Source organism: Leuciscus leuciscus (genome assembly GCF_965113295.1).
Source record: "Leuciscus leuciscus genome assembly, chromosome: 4".
NCBI lineage: Eukaryota > Metazoa > Chordata > Actinopteri > Cypriniformes > Leuciscidae > Leuciscus > Leuciscus leuciscus.
The window spans coordinates 43,787,808-43,807,490 of NC_138728.1; the positions used below are offsets into that span (position 1 = coordinate 43,787,808).

The following is a 19,683-nucleotide window of genomic DNA, read 5'->3' on the forward strand; positions in this document are numbered from 1 at the left end:
TTCATTTACGTAATATTAGTAAATTGAGGTCTGTGGTCTCTCAGTCGGAACTGGAGATGCTCATTCATGCTTTTATTTCATCCCGTATTGATTATTGTAACTCACTTTTTTCTTCACTCAATAAATCTGTTCTTCATCGACTACAATCCATTCAAAATTCAGCTGCTAGGTTACTTACCCGATCAAATAGGCGCACCCACATCACCCCAATACTCTGTTCCCTTCATTGGCTTCCTGTAACTTACAGGATCCAATTCAAAATTCTCACCATAACATATCGAGCCTTATATGGCCAGGCCCCTTCTTATCTTGCGGATTTAATTCATTTTCATACACCTCTCCGGTCCCTCAGATCTAATAATCAAAATCTGCTAGCTACGCCACGAACTCGCCTAAAGACAGGTGGGGATAGAGCTTTTGCCGCTATCGCTCCTCGTCTATGGAATGCTTTACCGATCAGTATTAGGTTTGCTGAGAATGTGGACAATTTTAAGAGACATGTGAAGACTCACTTGTTTAAGTTAGCTTTTGGGTGATCTATGTTGTAGATGTTGTTAATTTTATCTGTTTCAATTGATTTCAAAGTGTTTTATTATGTTTTATTGTCTATTGTAAAGCGCCTTGTGACCCATTGTGTCTGTGAAGGGCGCTGTATAAATAAATTTTACTTACTTACTTACATTTTCTAAAAAACTCATTCTGTATGATTTATGAGCTTGCAGGGGCGTAGCCATCATTTCAAAAGTGAGGGGGACAGAATGTCAAGCGTTATACCATTTTTTTTTTTGTTGACAGGTTTTTGCTAAATTGGCTTAATATGCTATTTATGTTCAAAGCAATAAAACAGAAAGAAAGAAAGAAAGCCTAGTATTGTATATTGTACTATATTGTTTACATATTTCAAATTGTTTTTTGTGTAGGCTATGTCAAACTTCAAGCTTTTAAAACTACTTCAAACTTTCTGGTTAGGCTTTTTCAAGACAACTTAAAGTTTGTCTACAAATGTTTTTATCTAATTCTAAAGTGTTACCGAATTATATATGGTAAACATCATGTAGGCTACTCATGATTCAAAGATATATATGGCTGTTAACGCATGAAAATCCTTATTCAGCATTAACAATCACCATCTTTATTCTAATTTGAAGGGCTTTGATAACAATATCTGTGAAAATAAAAGACGAATTTTACGAATTACGAATAAAAAAAGACTGAAAATAAGCGCTCGTTTGTGCGGGTAGTGAATATTTTCAATTTCCAACAAAACTTGTTCATTATTCAACTCGAGAAATAGGCAGAGTTATTCATCATTGTGCAACACATTTCGGATACCACATGACAACTTACACGTGTGAGTGTGTACATGCTTTTCTATCCCGGTGGGGACTTAAACCTGAATGCACACAAACTCATGGGGACTCGTGTCACTGTGGGGACAATAAATTGAGGTACACAAGCTCACATGGGCGTAGATTACGCGGGGGACGTAATAACTTATTTAATAATAACTTCATTATTTAATCACACTGGCTTCACAGCAGGTTGTGTTGGCTGTAGTCAGAATAATTGAGTTTTTTTTTTTTTTTTTTTTTTTTACCAGTAGTCACTCTGCTATATTGTACAGCTGAAAAAAGTAAACTAGGCATGTTTAACAAGATTTCATCTTTATGAATTAGTTTGTCTGAATTTTTCATAGTTAATTTTTGTATACTTTTAAGTTCCATTTATTTGGTGCTTTGTTAAATCTTTGTTAAATTATTATATACAGTATGTTCAATCAATTATTGGATTTTTATTATTACGATGTCTTAATAATAAAATTAAACGTCTCGCTTAGGTATACACTGGAAGTGTTCTGTTTGCTCTGCTAAACTATAATTACTACTAAATAAATAAATTACTAAATGAACTAAAAACTAAATAGAAATGTGTTTGCAAAATAAAAAATAAACTAAAACTAACAAAACCATTAATGAAACTAACTAAAACTAAACTGAAATTTAAAACAAAATTGAAAACGATATAAAAAAATTAAATAAAAAAAAAGCAAAACTATAATAACCTTGTTGCGAACAACATTAAAGAGAACAGTGGCTAATGTTTATTTATTCAGAATCGCTAGTGATGGGGACGAGACCGCCTATGCCGAGTCCGAGTCAAGACCGAGTCTTTGAGGAAGCAAGTCCGAGTCGAGACCGAGTCTTTAGGAGTCGAGACCAAGACCATAAAAACATGTCAGTTTTCATATTCATGATTTAATATCACCCCAGTTAATAATCAACAGTTAGACCTACAGACTAAGCTAGATTGGGAATTGTTTAGAGGAGCAGTCTTAACGTCTTAATATGGACTATGCTTTTACTATCATTAAAAAAATCCCTACCACATGCATCATCTTCTGCCTATTTTTCTAAACTGCTTCAACAGTGCTGCTCTGTCATCAACATGTTAAGCCCACCCTGACTTTTTTTAATCATAGTTAGGACATGCAGAGCAAATTAAATTTTCTAGTGGTATGTATTCTAGTGGACTAGTGATGGGGACGAGACCGCCTATGCCGAGTCCGAGTCAAGACCGAGTCTTTGAAGGGTCGAGTCCGAGTCAAGACCGAGTCTTTGAAGGGTCGAGTCCGAGTCAAGACCGAGTCTTTGAAGGGTCGAGTCCGAGTCAAGACCGAGTCTTTGAAGGAACAAGTCCGAGTCGAGTCCGAGAAAGCAGAAATCGGTCTCGAGACCGGACTCGAGTCCGGTCTACATCACTAAGAATCGCCATAGCAATTTAATTCTACCTTAACCGTCTGTTCTGCACATTTCACAAGTGACTGCTTCGTCAATCAGGCACAGTTCAATGCCTGTTTTTCAAGGAAGCTACTCCTCAAAGATCGACCTGTTCTTGGCAGAGCTCCTGAGAAAGGAGCTGTAAAAATATATTGGGATGGTTTTTGGTACTTATACTGCAAATATATATTCTTAAGGACATCACAACCTAAAATAAAACTTAAGAAAGTTGTAAAATGGGACCTTTAAATGTACCCTAAAGTTCAGCAGTCACAACACGAACATCTTAAAAATAAAATGTGATGAAGGTACACCCAGAAATGAATTAGCCTAAAAAAATAATCTAAACCAGGGTTCCTCAAACTCTGTCCTGGAGGGCCACTGTCCTGCACAGTTTAGCTCCAACCCTGATTAAACACACCTAGCTGTGAGTTTCTAGTGATCCTGAAGACATTGATTAGCTTGCTCAGGTGTGTTTGATCAGTGTTGGAGCTAAACTCTGCAGGACAGCGGCCCTCCAGGACCGAGTTTGAGGAACCCTGATCTAAACAATTACACTTGCAACAATTACATTTGCTGAAAACACTCACTTTGTGCTTAAAATTTGCCTAAAATGCAAAATAATAAGCCTAATTAAGGATAGTAAAGTTGCTTCAAGCACCCATAACAAAACTTTTAAAAAGTTGTAATTGCTGAAAAATAAAACTATTAAATACATTTGGAAAATACAGTTTTATTTATCACATATATTCTGATGTAATGTGTTTTTGTAAAGTTATAATTTTGTTATAATATTATATTGAACTGCTTGCTCTGTAAAATGGTTACCTTTCACTGTTTTCATAGTGTGTTTTTTGGTGAATTGTATTAAAACTAAGCCAGAAATCCTAATAATTAAGCTAAACATCATAATAATTCTTAATGTTAATAATAATAAAGGGAACCCGCACACACAAAAAAAGTACTGTCCCCGTTATTTAATTAATAGATAACTTAAATTTCAGTGATATTTTGATGACTCAAATAGGAAATGTCCATTTCAGAAATCTGGTCACCTTAAAATAGCAGCTCAAAATATAATTGTAATGCTAGAGTTGTTTTCCTACATATTTCATTTTGTACATTCTTTTTATATTCTCTGGTAAAAGAGAAATTCTACAAACATTTATGATATTTAAAAAAAAAATTGCTGTTAAAACATACAAATGTTTACGTGTAAATATTGCCAACATCTATCCACAAAATGAGTATTTTGAAAGTCAGCTCCTGATACAATGTCATTGTACACTCAGATTCAAAGTGTTGTACTCTAGTTCAAAATGCACTGAAGGCGCTCGCACTCTTTTGAACTCTATAAACTGACAAATGATGATCTATCTCAAAATATAATTTATGCTGATAAGCAGAATAAGGCAAAAAATAAATGATGACAACTTGGCTACCTGCATTATAAGCTGTAGTTACTCTGCGTGCCTGTTTAGCTGTTCGGAAAGCAGCCTCCGAAGTATGTGCTCGTTTTGTCGCCAGCATGTTGGTTTGCAGAAAAGTTGGATTTTGTTCATCAATCTCTTCATGCATTCTGAATACAGTGGAAACTCTTTTATATCCAACGAACAAAGATCCTTGTCTTTTTCTGCCCTTCTTGATTGGTTAAACTACTGTATATGGTATTTACAGTTACAGAGGCCCCACCTCAAAGCCCTAGGCAATTGCCTTTAGGTGGTGCCGGCCTATACACAGAAGCATGACACCCCACCTAAGAATTTTTGGATCCCAGAATGTTCGTTTTTGGTTCAGAGAACATTATTTATTATGGTTTGTTTTTGGTTAGCCAGGAAAGTTTTCTTAACGTAAATAGAATGTTAGTTTTTAGTTTGGTTTTTATTATAACGTTCCCCTAACCTCTTTACTCTGATATCATTAGCCCGCTGTACGCCAGTAATCATCCAGCACACCCGTGACCCAGTATAGGAGGCATGGAAGATGGGTATTGGGTATGTAATAAATCAGTATTACAAAACATATCTTGTTTTTTTTTATTGTTTAATTAATGAAAATAATCTAAGCACATCAACCATCATATGTAAGATTAAATTTGCCCATTCATATGTATTACAGGGTACCTAAATTTTACATTTATTCAGCACCAAATAACAATGACTTTCAACAATTATTTGACTTAAAGTAGGATATCAGTATATTTATTTTTTACTACTGTAGTGTACCGTTTGTACAGTGGGACATGCTTCTTTTGGTCCATAAACAAAAACTTCAGTTAGGCATGTCAAATCCAGTAGCGTTTTTTTTTCATGTCACATGGGGGCGGCACGAGCAGTTAAAAAAAGAAAATTCCTGCAGCTCAGGCGCCCCTGCTTGCCAAGAATGTGCACGGAAGGGGAAGGGGAAGGGGAAGGGGAAGGGGAAGGGGAAGGGGAAGGGGAAGGGGAAGGGGAAGGGGGACAGTTCCCCTCTGGGTCTCTCCCAAATGGAACGGACAAGGGGGGGAACAACGGGGTATCCACTGTAAAGAACAATACTCTAATGGAATTAGTGGGCTAAAGTCAGTCACACCTCGACTTTCTTCCAAATAACGCACATTTCATTCATAATATTATAAATACAGGCCTATAATTCCTGCACATTTTTGTTTTTAAATTGTGTGAAATGGCTAATAAAAATAGGTAATACAAAACGATTATGTGGTCACCAAGGTGAATTGGTTTAGTCTTGACCTCTGGGTGTGAGTGACAGTGCTGGGGGGATGGGAAATCTGTCGATTGTTGAGTGCCAAATAAACACAGAGATGGACAGGAAAAGGTCAAAGCCATCAGGTGCCCAATTTAGAAAAAAAAGAAAAGAAGAAGAGGAGAATCAAGCAAAAGATAAAGGTATGCAACTATGTTCTCTCTGTATGATTATGGTATCCATGTCATGAATGAAGTGGTTAATGTTAATTGGTGGGTATAACTCTTATGTTTGTTAGCCTTTTTGCTATGATGTTTGCTAAGCTTATATAACAATAATTCAGTTTTAACTCAACACACACGAGATCTAATTTCACCATAATGCAACAAAACTGTTACAAGTTCAGTTATTATTTATTTCCATCAGTTGGATTAAAGTTAGGCCCTGTAATTAGCCAACGGAATTTTCAAATCTGTAGGTAGTTTCAAAGACGAACATTTGCTATTTATTTGCTACAACTCTATTTTGTGACAAAGTTTAGTTTAACAAGTCATAACTAAAAGTGTGCCATGCATAGAATTTGAGGCAGTAACCAAGGAGCTAATGGTTACTTACTGAAAGTTAGATTGATATAGCGTGTAATGACATACATTTAGCATGTAAGGACATGTTTATGTGACCCTCCTATTATTTTTCTGGGAGGGGTCGCTCGAAGGGGATCTCGCCCTGGGTGTAATTCAATGTAGAACTGCCACTTTTTAAATTAATGTGGTAGACAGTAGAAAGTGAGTGCAGATCAGAGGCAATTTGTGATTTATGTGCTTTTCACACTACGCTTAACCATGGCTTAATGTTTTAGCTATAAAGTTAGATGAATCATTTTGATTAATCTAATTTCTACAATTTATTACATGCTGTATTAAACTATTTTTAAACTAAACTAAAGGTTAGTCATAAAATTGAATATTCTTCCCCTCCCTGCAACGTTCTCAAAAAACCAAATCCTAATGTTAGGGGAACGTTCTGTGTTTACTGGGACAATGCAGGGTGTCTATCTGAATGGAGCATTGAGTGATAATTAAAAAATATACACCCATTTTTGTATGTATACTAATTTCATATTCTCTGCCAGTTATACAAACAACTGCACTGTTATGCATGAAAGCGCCTCGGTTATTAACGTAACCTCGGTTCCCTTTCGAGAGGTCTCTCGTATTGCGTAAGGCTAGCTTACTCTATGGGAAAACTCCTTTTCTCGAGAATATTGAAGCCAAATCTTTAAAACGCAGTGCATCCTCACAGCATACACAGATGAGCGACGAACCTATGGTGAGGCGGCTCAGACGCGCAAACCAATCAGGGCACTTTGCGCCCTGGTCTTTTTTCCTTTCTTTATCTCTCTCTTTTGACAGAGACTGCTTTGACAGTTGCAAGCATGAATGACACTGTGGGTGGAAGATTGTATACGAAACTGAAAATCTTTCAGTTTAAAGGAGAACTTGGTAACTTTTTTAACTTAATAAAACTGTCTAGAAATCATTTGGATGGTTAAACAACCTGTTCTGGTGATATTGGTGACTTTCGCCGCTCCCCCCAGCGTTCCCAGGCGGAAAACCAACCTTGCAACTTGGGCACTACCGTCCCGGCAAGATAGAAATTGGAAGTCTCGTGAGAAGCGAGAACTAGAACGAGAACGAGCGCGAAACACAAATTGCTTTACGGCAATTCGACATAAACACACACGCATGTATGATGTATTACCAGATTACCCACCTCGGTAGACATAGCTCCACGCGATACAGTTGGCTTGCTCCGATCAAAACAAACGCACATGAGCAGCGGTAGAGAGGGAGGAGGCCGTCGCAAATGAGTTTTTACGACTGTGTTGTGAAATATACGCCCCCCCCCCACAGCTGTAGGGGGAGCTCATGGGGAAAACATGCGACAACAAAAGGGAAAATTAGCAAAGAAGTGACTAGAGTTCGCTAGAGTTGCAGAGTTCTCCTTTAATTTCTCTATGAAATTCACTAGAAAAGGTGTCAAAAAAGGTGTTAGGCAACACTGCACAACACAAATCATTGTGTTATAAAGCCATGTTTTCGCCACAATTATTTTATGGGTTGTACATGGCAGATTTTTGTATTTGTCAGTTGTATTGTGAGCTTTCAAAACACAGGATATTTTGATGAGTGATGAATGAGACTTTTTCTTTTCTTTTTATCAATGACTCCGCAATCACTGTGCATCTGTTACACAAAACATTTATTATTATTCAGGATTCATTTTGTTATCCAAGCTAAAGAAACCCTATGAAGGCCTTCTGGACTTTACTGTCTCAGAGAGTTCTTTTGGATGCGGAGCACAATAACTGAATTTAGAAAAAGATCAAGTTAAACCGTATTTCAAATGGCATTCAGCTGGTTTCTTGGATTGTTTCTTTGAACAATGAATTGTTTTCATTCATGAATGTTTTGTTAATTCATTACAAGTCACTTATAAATAATGAACTAATCATTTACAAAACATGACTACACATGCATAAATGATTAATAAGTGGTATGCTAATGATTTACAAATGCGTTGTAAGTTAGCATAAAAAATTTGTATATCATGAAATAAAACAAACAGATCATTAGTAGATGGTTTAAAAGTTATTAGCTGAATCATTATTTATCACCAATAAATCATTGATCTATTCATGTCAAAATTGTTTTAATATCATTATCTCAATAAACAATGGTTAATCATCAACAAACCAATAGTAAATAATCAGAATATAATGTATTAATTGTAAGGGGTATACTGTCACGGTTCATAAGTCCTATGCCTCCTTCTTGTCTCGTGTTTCTGTTGTTGTGTGTGTGTGTGTGTGTGTGTGTGTGTGTGTGTGTGTGTGTGTGTGTGCGACTGTGTCCCAATGTTGAAGGCTGCATCCTTCGAAGGACGCAGACTTCAAGGATGCAGCCTATGCGTCCTCTGAAGGACGCTCCATGTAGCCTTCCTTGGATTTCCTAATTGCGCAGCCAGGTGTTCCCGATCACCGCTCCTGGCGCCAAGCAACAGTGCGAGAGGACAGCTACTATCCTGATCATTCATTTTGATACAGTAAACAGCTATGGAGCCAGAATTGGCTATAATTGTCATTTTTATGTTTTATATTTTACTTGAGGACATGGTGAGGATGTTTTAGCCCCGGCGCTGCCAGGTCATGTATTTTCGGTTTAGCCCTGTTTGAATACAAAACCCAATTGAATATAAAAAGTCCAGTATTTCTCGCGCTCGTCATTGGCAGCTGTCACGGTTGCCAGGCGACAAGAACAATCCTTCGTAGGCTAGACCGGTCCGAGCGCGTCAGATGCGCCCTTTGATATGGGACGCTGCTGTAGTGAGCAACAATTTGTTAATATTGTGACTAATTTTGTTACTTTAATTTTCGGAACTGCATATTTCGTTAAGTATTCACTTACAAATGTGAAGTAACCTACTGAAGTACTTTTTTCCTCACATCACAATATGATTACATTAAACTACACAAAAGTAGCTATATAATGTAACAACCAGATATTACTGTATATTTAAAATATACAGAAGTAAAATGCAACATATACGCAGTAATGCAGTAGTAGCCTAATATAAATGCAGTAGTTATTAAAAGTACTTTTTTCAGAAAGCCGTCGATTGAATCAGCCCTGCAAACCTGTTGGTAGACAACTTAGTGGATAGTGGAAATATGCACTCAAACGCTCTGGAGACAATCCCAGATGATGTCCCACCAGCAGGAGGCCTTAGGGGCAGCCCATCCCGGTCCAGCAGCTCAGCTCAATAGAGTCTACATCATTTTTTTCTTATTTTATGTATTGTAAAATTAAATGTTTATGTTGATTTTGATATGTTTAACGTATTTTGTAAATAGTTGGAAAAAGTGCTTTAATGTAGCCTATAGAACAAATGATTTTCATTTACCAATTTTATTTGAAAAAATAAAAAGGTATAGAATTTGTTTCATGCAGAAAGTATTACTGTCATTACAAAAATAAACAATGTCCAGAACAATTCATTCTCTTTTATTTACACAATTAAAGTAGCATAAAAATAAATGTACATCATTTTTCTTTTAAAAAATAAAAGTGAAAAAAGTTAAACAAGAATATGTAGAACATTTTTCAATCATTCTCTCAAGAAGAGAAAACAGCCTGTCCATCCTCTCCCTTCTTTCCTGTGCACTCCTCGCCTCTGCCTCCCTCTGTAGTTGCATTTCTTCTCTGATCAAGTTCAAAAACCCGTCCTGTCTCGCCGCCTTCATGCTGGTGCTGCCCCTGGCTCCTCCTCACCGTAGGCACCCACTACTGAACTCGGCCCTGGTGTGTCCTCAGGGATTGAGGCGATGAGGACAGGGGGGTTGGTGCATTGCCTCTGTCCCAAAACCTCATCCATGAGGACAAACCAGGGCCAAGTTTCAGCAGTGGGTTTCCCACTCACACGCTCACCTGTCCCAGGACACTTGCAATCCTAAAGGCAGAGCAAATGAACCATGGCTTGTTAACAACAACAGGACAATACATTTCAGCAAAGATGTGTGTATTACTTTTCTTATATATATATATATATATATATATATATATATATATATATATAAACCCATTTTTTCCTGAATTGTTCTAAAAAAGCAGAAACGGGTACTTAACACAGAGGAGCAATCTTAAGTGCATTGTTAACACTGCAAAATATGACACATCAAGACATGCATACAAAATACTTAAGAAATCATATTTCTGTATACAAAAATTTGGTTAAAACCACATAGCATGACAGCACTACAAAAACACATAAAAGTGAAACCCCATTGCCTTATCTACTGCTTTTCTTATTGTTTTGGGCTTTATTGGGTGAGTGATATTTCTTATAATACACAAGTGCAAATATAACAAATAGGTCGTTAAACTAATAACGTTATTACCACAAGTTTTGCCTAAAACTACATGATAAATGTAGCCACGCAATGGTGACGAAGGAGTTAAGAAGAAGTTTAAAAGAAATTTAACTCTGGTTTCGCTAGCTATTTGAGTAAATTAAAACATAATACTTACATTTAAATGTGAATTTGCTGTCCACCACCGATCTCTAGTCTCGGCCGCCTTTAAAAATAAGTAAATAAATGCTGTCGTCAACGGCGCGCAATGACTTATGGGGTAGAATAGGCCGCTAAGTGTCCATTTATGTATCCTTCTTTTCACGGGGAAACGAAGGGTGCATTTGGCGTCGCTTTTGAATCAGGGAAGCCTTCGTCGCGGCGCGATGACGCAACCGGCCTTCAAATACGGACTTCGGAGGATGCAGAACTGAATTGGGACAGCCTTCATCGAGCCGCGTGACGCAATCGGCCTTCAAATGCGACCTTCCAAGGATGCAGCCTTTGAATTGGGACGTCCTTCGTCGCGCCGCGGTGACGCAATCGGCCTTCAAATACGGCCATCCGGCCTTCAAATACGGCCTTCGGAGGATGCAGCCTTCACTTTGGGACACAGCTTGTGTGTGCTGATTGTGTGGGCGTGCCGACTGATTGACGCTCATCAGCGATCCTGCTCATCACTTCCATCACCAGCTGCAGCTCATCTCATCACCTATATATACTCACGCATTTCTCATCTCCTTTGTCAGATCGTTGTTTGTGATTCCCGGTTGTGTTGTTCCCGTCGTCGTTCCAGTCTGGTGCCTTCTTCGTTTCCTGTTCGTGTTCCTGTGGATGTTCACTCTGGATTTGTCACGTCACCTCAGCACTTCCCATCACGGCACTCATCTGACCATCGAAGTCCCTGCGTCACTAACCTGTTTCTCTCTGGACATTTTCCTATCATCATTTCATTACTCAATAAAGAGAGAGTTTTACTTGCAATTGCTTCCGTGTTTCCATCATGACATATACAGTTTAGGACCCAAGGACCAGATGTTTGAAAGAAGACCCAGAGTCAGAATTATAAAAAATTGAAGAAAAGTTTTACTGAAGATAGTTTGCAGTTTCATCAGCAGAAGTCAGCTTCAAGACTCACACAGGAGTTCGTAGGCCGCCCCGCTTACAGTTACAAAGATCACAGCAGTTATACCCTACACCAAGGTCTAAGCTACGTCATTGCTTACAGGTTGAATGATTCTGATTGGCTAAGAAATTGATAAACATAGTAATTTTCCACACATATACAGATAGACAGAAGCATATCTCCATAGATTATAATCACTCATTACATATACATTGAAGCAGCAGTGGATTCCAATCCACCCCCTTCATAATGTATTGTGAAGTTGTAAGCTGGTCTGTGTTCAAAAGCACAAACCTGCAGGTATGCTAAAGCAGTATTTTTTAGAAGAGTCATTTATTTGTGTTGATGTGGATGCCTTACAGTCAGGGGACTGCAGTGGTGTCACGTATTGATGTGACATTTGAACCGAGGCGTCGGAGCGTGTGTCGAGAAAAAATGGGTGTGCCAGATGAAGCCGCGATTCGAGGCTTGTGTTGTTAACGTGAAAATCACGTGACTAATGACAAACGAGGCCTCGGTTTGTGTGTATACGTCATCGGTTCGGTCTGAGTGTCGCTTCTGGAAAAAGGGGGCTCGAAACTCGCGCCACCTTGTGGGTGTTGTCAGCAGTAGTAGAAGCAGTTGTAGTAGTGTCAGAGAGTCAGAGAGTTAGATAACTATCATTGTCATTGTCCTTATTGTGTCATATATGTGTGTTAGGGCTGTATATTATTATTTCAATCAGGTTAAAACAGTTATAGTATATTGTTATTATTAATTATAGTAGGCCTAGCTATATTATAGTCTTGTTATATTAATTAGATAACATTATTTGGATTGCTCTGGATTTTTGGATCTGGATTGGACTGCTTTTTGAATTTCCTTTTTGGATTTGTTTGCTTTTTGTGACTCTTCCTTTTTCCTGGTAATGGAGCCAGCAAGAAAGAGGAGAACCTGTCTGGGCTCAACAGAAGCACCAGTATCCTCATTTATACCGGCAGCTGGCACTGGCATTTTTATGTTCCCCTGCATCATCTGTTCCTTGTAAAAGGATCTTTTCCAAGGCTGGAGAGATTTTGTCCGAGAAGAGGAATCGTCTATTGTAATCATTCCTTCCAGACTATTCTGTTGCAGTTATTACACTCCCTCCACCATAAGAACTGCACTCAGTGTCACTGTTGTTGTTCATACTGTCACTCACTATCCAAACAATTTATGAATAATTAATGAACTGTGTGTGACTCTGCACAAGTAAATTCAGACAGAGAAAGATACATATTTTATATTATACACAGTAATGGACAAATGTCTGCTCATGTCTTTTTATTATTGCAAATGAAAGGTTACAGACATCAACAGTGAGTACAAAATAAATAAATATTTTTTAAATATATTTTTTTTAAATAAAAAACACACTGGTTCAGAGGTCGCGACACTGGTTCAGAATGAATTAATTTGTCTGCTATTTCTTTGCATAGTAGCTAGGTGTCACTAGTGAGCAATGCTGAATGAAGCTTCGAGTAATGAACCTTTGGCTGAAACAATGGGCTGTGAGGTCTCAGTGGTTCATGAAGCCTCATTTTGCCATCACTAGTGTCACGATCCACACACAGATGAAACAGGTAGATCCAAGTGCAGTATTTATTGGGTAATCCGAAATCGTAAACCAGTCAGGGCAAGGGTCAAAACCAAACAAGCAATCCAAAAGACAAGAATAAAACAAGAAAACCAACAAACCAGAACTACGGAAGTGATGTGACATTAAACAAGGACTCCGTGACAAACACTGAAACAAACAGGGTATATATACACACAGATACTAACAAGGTGACGGGAAACAGCTGTGTGCAATGATCAATGATTAGACAGAACAGGATGATGGGAAATGTAGTGCATGAGAGAATGACACGGTGGGGGACAAGGACCTCTAGTGGTTACCCAGGGAAACACAAACCAGACACTGTGACAAGTGGGTTATGTTACATCATTTCACTCATCAGCACAGAGTTGTGTTCTGTGTGGAGTGTATGGGATCTGGCGATAACGTGAACCGGTATTACCTTCCACTGAAGCTCACATCAGGTGTACAGCAGTTAAAGAGATAGTGAACGCGCCAGAGAGAAATGCACATTTCATACGGATTACATAAACAGAAAGCAGCTGTTTCCTTTCGTTCTGAATTGTTCTGTTTCAAAGTAGACATTTCAAGTTTTCTATATATGTCTCAGGTCTGTGAGGCAAGTAGCCTACCTTACGCTGAGTTTCGGTTCATTTATGAGACGAGAGTCCAGTTCACTCGCCGGCGCCTCCGTGTCATGATTATCTATTTTCTACTATATTTACTTCTTATTTATTAAATCCAGGCAATTGGTTGATGAAACATTGATTAAAATTACGATACAATTCACTTTAAAGAAAGGCTTTGTGCTTTCTGTTTGAGGTCTCTGTGAAAGTTTTAAAGTCGCTTTCAGAGCAGTCATGTCCGTAATGGAGAACTGTCACATCCGTAACATTGTTTTTTTTCTCATAAATGCGAACACAAAAAATTAAATAAAAATAATATTTTATGTTCTGTGGAGGCTGACCCTTCTTCATCCGGTGGGTAGGATTACTTTTGGTTTGCGCAGTGTAATTCATAGAATTCTAAAAAAATATTTTGCCACCTAAAATTTAAATAGTTTTTGTGTCACGTCACATGTGTATTCCCTCATATTAAATATAAAACGCATGTGTAGACTGATATTTTTCTAATGTCTTGACTCCTTTATTAAGGGAGCATGACAAACAGACGTTTCAATATATTGGAATTAAATGCATTTTCTGAGAATTTATATTTCAAGTTTTGACTGCAAATGTCACGTCCATAACGCTGGAATTGCCCACTTTAAACGAATTTATCCTCAACTAGTTTTTTGGTCTAGGTCTACGTATTTTATTATGTTAACTTTAGTAATTTAAAGATGTGGTAGCCCTACATCCTACACATCCTACAAATCTCCACTCCACTAGATTTACTCACTAACATTATTGTGGAAACAAAATAAGGATGGAAACTAAAAGATGGTAGTATTGTGCAACAGCGCACATTCTATCCGCTGCAGTTCTGCAGTTCCCAATACTGTAAAACTCGACGTACATTCACATCACATGTTAATGCAGTGGTAGAGTTACACTCACAGGACCCTGCACTTATTCGCAATCACAAAAGTTCATTATTTGCTCGTGCTTTAATGCTGGGTACACACCAAAAGATTTTTTACATCTTATAAGATTTTCAAAATGTGACAGACCACAAACATGAGGACAAAAAATCCTAGATTTAAGCGTTTTGCTCCTATAGTGTGTGGTGTGCCATGATGTGACAAAGACAGCACACCACACACAAACAGATTTTCAACCGACTATGAACACAGGAAATCTCGCAAAATATCGTGAGACTTCAGAATAAGCATGACGGACGATATGCAGTAAGAAATTGCGATAGTGTTTGGAATGATTTTCACAGAAAATTCACGTGAAAAAAACATTGTACCTACCATTATATATAACCTTTTATACAGAAATATATTCATTCTTTATTGTCTTTATTTTTTCTTTATTGGATTTATTGTCTCTTTAGAAAAAGTTATTTAATCCCTCTAGTCTATAGAACCTCACTGAACCCTTAACACTCAGCTTTTTTTTTTTTTATCTTTTTTTTAAATTGATTTTAAGAATTATACAATTACAGTCAGGGGGGTACCAAAGAGTAAAGCCGATAAACAAACATAAAAAGACATATACATTAACAGTGACAAACTTAAAAGTTAAACAAAAATTTGAAAATATTTACAGATTGAAACGCACTTTGCAGCTTTCTTATTTTTCAAACCCAATATTGTGTTTAGGTATTGTAAAATTTCTGCTCTTAAAATGAAAAACAAAGGCTTGTTTCCTCGAAATTTACACTTATGAATACTAAATCTTAACATTAAGCTTCCTGCAAGTGTGTGTGTGTGTGTGTGTGAGAGAGAGAATGACCGTGTATTCCATCATCTCGCTTTCTGATTGGATATTGTTTCGTTTCACGTGATAATCTCCAGAGCGTGCGCGTGTTTGTCCTCGGAGTTCCCCCCACACATCAGGATTTCTGATCGTAAATATTAAACATGTTTAATATTTACGATTCGCGATCGGAGCGGCTCCGACGTTCTTCCGAGCAGGTTCGGACACTCTTAACACACCTCACACCAAGGGAAAATCTGATAAAATAATCTGTTAAACCATCAAGATAATCGGGACATAGCTAGGATTGTCGGAAGGGGAGAAATCGGCCCAAAATCAGCCCGATTATCTTTTGGTGTGTACCCAGCATAAAGCTTTGGGTAAACATTTCATTGGCGTTCTGTTCTGACATGATGCACTTTTTCTGAGAGCGTACCCAGCCGGCATTTCAACGTTGATTCACCGTTGAAACAACGTCAGGTACCATGGTTGAATCAACGGTGAATTACCTTTCGATTTTGCAAAACGGATCAACGTTGATATTATGACGTCGTTTCACCGCGGAAGAAACAACGTTGATTCACCGTTGAAATCGCGACGTCATTTCACTCTTACCTTTCGGGCTATGGTCTTCTGTCGACGTTGAATCAACGTTGAATTACCTTTCGATTTTGCAAATTGAATCAACGTTGATATCGTGACGTTGTTTCACCGTCTTACCTTTCATCATGGGATAATACAATTGTACATTCAATTACAAACTAGTTTGCAGTTGGAACATGAGTCATGACAATGCTGACTGAATTTGTGATTAACTGTCCATACTGTACACTAAAAATTGTTAACTGTCAAATGACTGGTAGCAATGGCTTAATTAAACACATTAAATAATGAGTTAACACATGCTCAAGATTGTAAAACAAGTTTTATTCTGAAAAAAAAAGTCTAAAAATACTTTCTAAAACAGATGAAAAACATCTCAAACTTTAAATTGCAGCGTTTTCGAAGTAATGTTAAAAACCTGTAGAAGTAAACATCTAAATGGAATATTTAAAGACAGTTTTTGTTCAATTACAGTAACCCTTAAATTAAACATTTAATATTTAAAATGTACAGTAAAAAAAAAAAGTTTTTAAATTCTCAATAAAATGTGACAGCCTTGTGCAGTGCTCCGACAGAGCCCCAGCTCGAGGTCCATTCAGATGCCATCACTTCCTCTTCACTTCTTGCCCGCTGTATGCTACTATCCTATAAATAAAAGCAAAAACACTGAAAACAAAATAAATCATGTACAAGATTTTCACTTTACAGTTCAATTTGTCGGGTAGAAAACAAAGTATACAACACTATCCATTCTAAAACACATATTTGATGTATTCAGATGTACATTTACACAAGAAATTCTTCAGAGCCCCAAGGTGGAATTGTAAAAAATTTAATATTACTTCAATGTGTCAGTTACGGTTACTATAATCATAAGGTCATGATTTCATCCTTAAAACAGATGAAGAAATCAACAAATTGTGGTGTTGAGCTGAGAGGGTTGAGGTCTGTTGTTCTTTATATCGTTCAATGCAGGTTTATATTGTTTCAACAATTATATATTTCTGTATATTTCTGATAATATTTGTGGAGAAACATTACACTGTTTTAATTCAGAATCCTAACCATACATTGTACTAATTAAAAGTAATTTATTAAATCAAGTAAAAAAAAATAAAAAATTATTTAAAATAATAAAAAAATAACACAAAAGGCCAATGAATCCATACCAGAAGTGATAGTGCAATGTAGCAGTTAAAGAATAATCCTCCAACAAATTGCCAGTAATCAGCTGGATCCTTGGCGAATCTGAAGGGGGAAAGAAGAAATTATTCAATGAAAAGTCCTTAAAAAGCAGTATTTTTTTTTTTTTTTTACCATTCCTTTAAACAATCTTAAAATTGATTTAAATTGTAAAAACGTTTGCCATTATAACATTCACACAACATGAACGGAGTAATGTCATCTTTGAGACTGTTAGTATTACATGATTAAAAATGTAAACATACACTTAAAGCATGGCAATCCCATCAGAAATGTGTACAGTATCATAGCAAGGGAAGCACACACACAAAAAAGCCAAATGGTACCAAAATCAAACCATCAAATAATTTTACCTGCAGCCGAATTTATCCTATTATGACACGTCTGAGGGTCTTTCCCTTAATGGTTTACAGTGATTAAAGAAAGGACTGATGAAGGTGACATGAATCCACTTTCAGTGCGCCACTTCAGCAGAATAAAGACAAAAGGACAAAAAGTTACTCAGACTTTCTATTAGTAACGTTACATGTCTTACTTTAAAGATGAAAATCATACTTAATACTATTAATCCCAGTGTAGGTTTTCGAACAGTGGGTAAAATTGACTTACTGTAGTTGGTGAATGGGTCTTTCTGTTGGGTGTTCTCCCCCGATAAAAATCTTATTCCAATGCTTGATCTAAAAAAAATTTAAACAAAAATCTTTTCAATATCGTTATCAGTGTTTGAAGAGGTTATGTAAACTTCTAACGAATAAATGACGGTTTTATCACTTTACTCATTCCCACGCTGTTTTACCTCTCATGCGTTTTTAAACTAACGTTAGCTGACAACATTAAACACATAACATTACAACAAAACACAGCAATGTCAGATGGTACTAACTTACATTGAAATACATGCTAATATCGCTACGCTAATGGTGAAGCAATACAAAAACACACACAGAGATACCTATGACCGTTACCCGTGTCCCTAAACGTTAGACTGTTAAGGACTGAAAAATGTTTTCTTACCTGATATCGCCAGTATTTTTACAGACCACGTACGACCCCTTCCTCTGTTCACATTCCAGCTTTTGTTCTTCGTTGACATATCAACTCAAATTCGCTCAAAATGTAAGAATTCAACAGACAGATATAAAATAATCCAGGTCTGACCGAGTAATCAACGCAAGCAGTAGCTGCGCAGCTCACCGTCACCGACCGAGAGTAACGGACGTATTTTCAAACTTAAAATAAGCGCGCAGAGCTGCGCACACTCTCATTGGACAGTTTCCTGGAAGACAGACAGATTAACCAATCATGCTCAAAGTAAAACGGCGAAACAACCAATAACAATAGTTTGCGCGAGTTAACATTTGCCGTCTGAATTAATATTTAATTAATTGGTCAAATGACATGACAGTGTGAAATGTGAATACTAATGTAATAATGCAATGTGTTAGGCAAGCAGACAAAATTGTAAATTCACACAAAATCACATAAGGCAAAAGGTTTCTGCTGCACTGCTCTCTTGAGGGTGAAAATATTATTGTTAATAATGATAATAATTGTATTTTAACATATATAGTGAAGAGCTGTTATGATAAAAAAAATCATTAAATGCTAATTAATTATCATAATAATACGTTAAAAGGCAGATATTTCTTGTAGTATGTTGTCGAAAACATTACGTTGTTTCAACGTACAGATCTTGTAAAAATTTCAATGTTGATTTAGAAGTGTTTTTGTTAACCTTTTTCAACCATTTAGCATTAAACGTTATTTCAACGTTGATTTAGAAGTGTTTTTGTTAACCTTTTTCCACCATTTAGCATTAAACGTTAGTTCAACGTTGTTTCAACGTTGAAACAACAACTGACATTATTTCAACCATATTTCAACGTTGAAGGTCGGTCATGTGCCGGCTGGGTACTGAAGTGTACTCATCGGACGGTCCCCAAGCAGTGATTGGATAATGTTTTTTTATTTTTAATGTAACGTTTTTATTTAAGGCCCACCCACAATTGGTCTGGCCCATCCAAAACTGGAATCCTGGCGCCGTGCCTGGTCTAAACTGTGACCATATTTTGAGCGTAGAACGTACAACTGGGCTTGAAGAGTATGTAGAGGGAGAAAATGGTAACTTCATAGTTATTAGAGCAGAAAGCGATGTAGAAATACAAGTATTTGCCTCCGCCTTACACCAATCAACCTCAGGGAAAATATACCAACAAATAGTTTTGGTATTGTGACAGGAAATGATACTCCGATGAGTTAAGACTTTAATTTTACTTATGGGTGTCAAAAGATTATTTGCATATATACCTGAGAAGGTAGGAGTAATATGAACTCCCAGATATTTAAAACCAGATTGAGAGATGCGAAATGGGAGGGATGCTGCATTAATTTGTATGAGAGTTTGCAAGAGTTAATTG

At 37.1% G+C, this 19,683-nt stretch overlaps 1 long non-coding RNA gene across 1 annotated transcript; it reads right to left on the bottom strand.

Annotated features, from left to right (window-relative positions):
- Positions 1–16,361: 16,361 nt before the first annotated feature.
- Positions 16,362–18,900, bottom strand: LOC309496162. The gene is made up of 4 exons (XR_014205020.1): positions 17,876–18,900; positions 17,620–17,731; positions 17,233–17,311; positions 16,362–16,708 (listed from the first exon to the last, which is right to left on the bottom strand). It is a non-coding gene; the product is annotated as an uncharacterized lncRNA (long non-coding RNA).
- Positions 18,901–19,683: the final 783 nt, after the last annotated feature.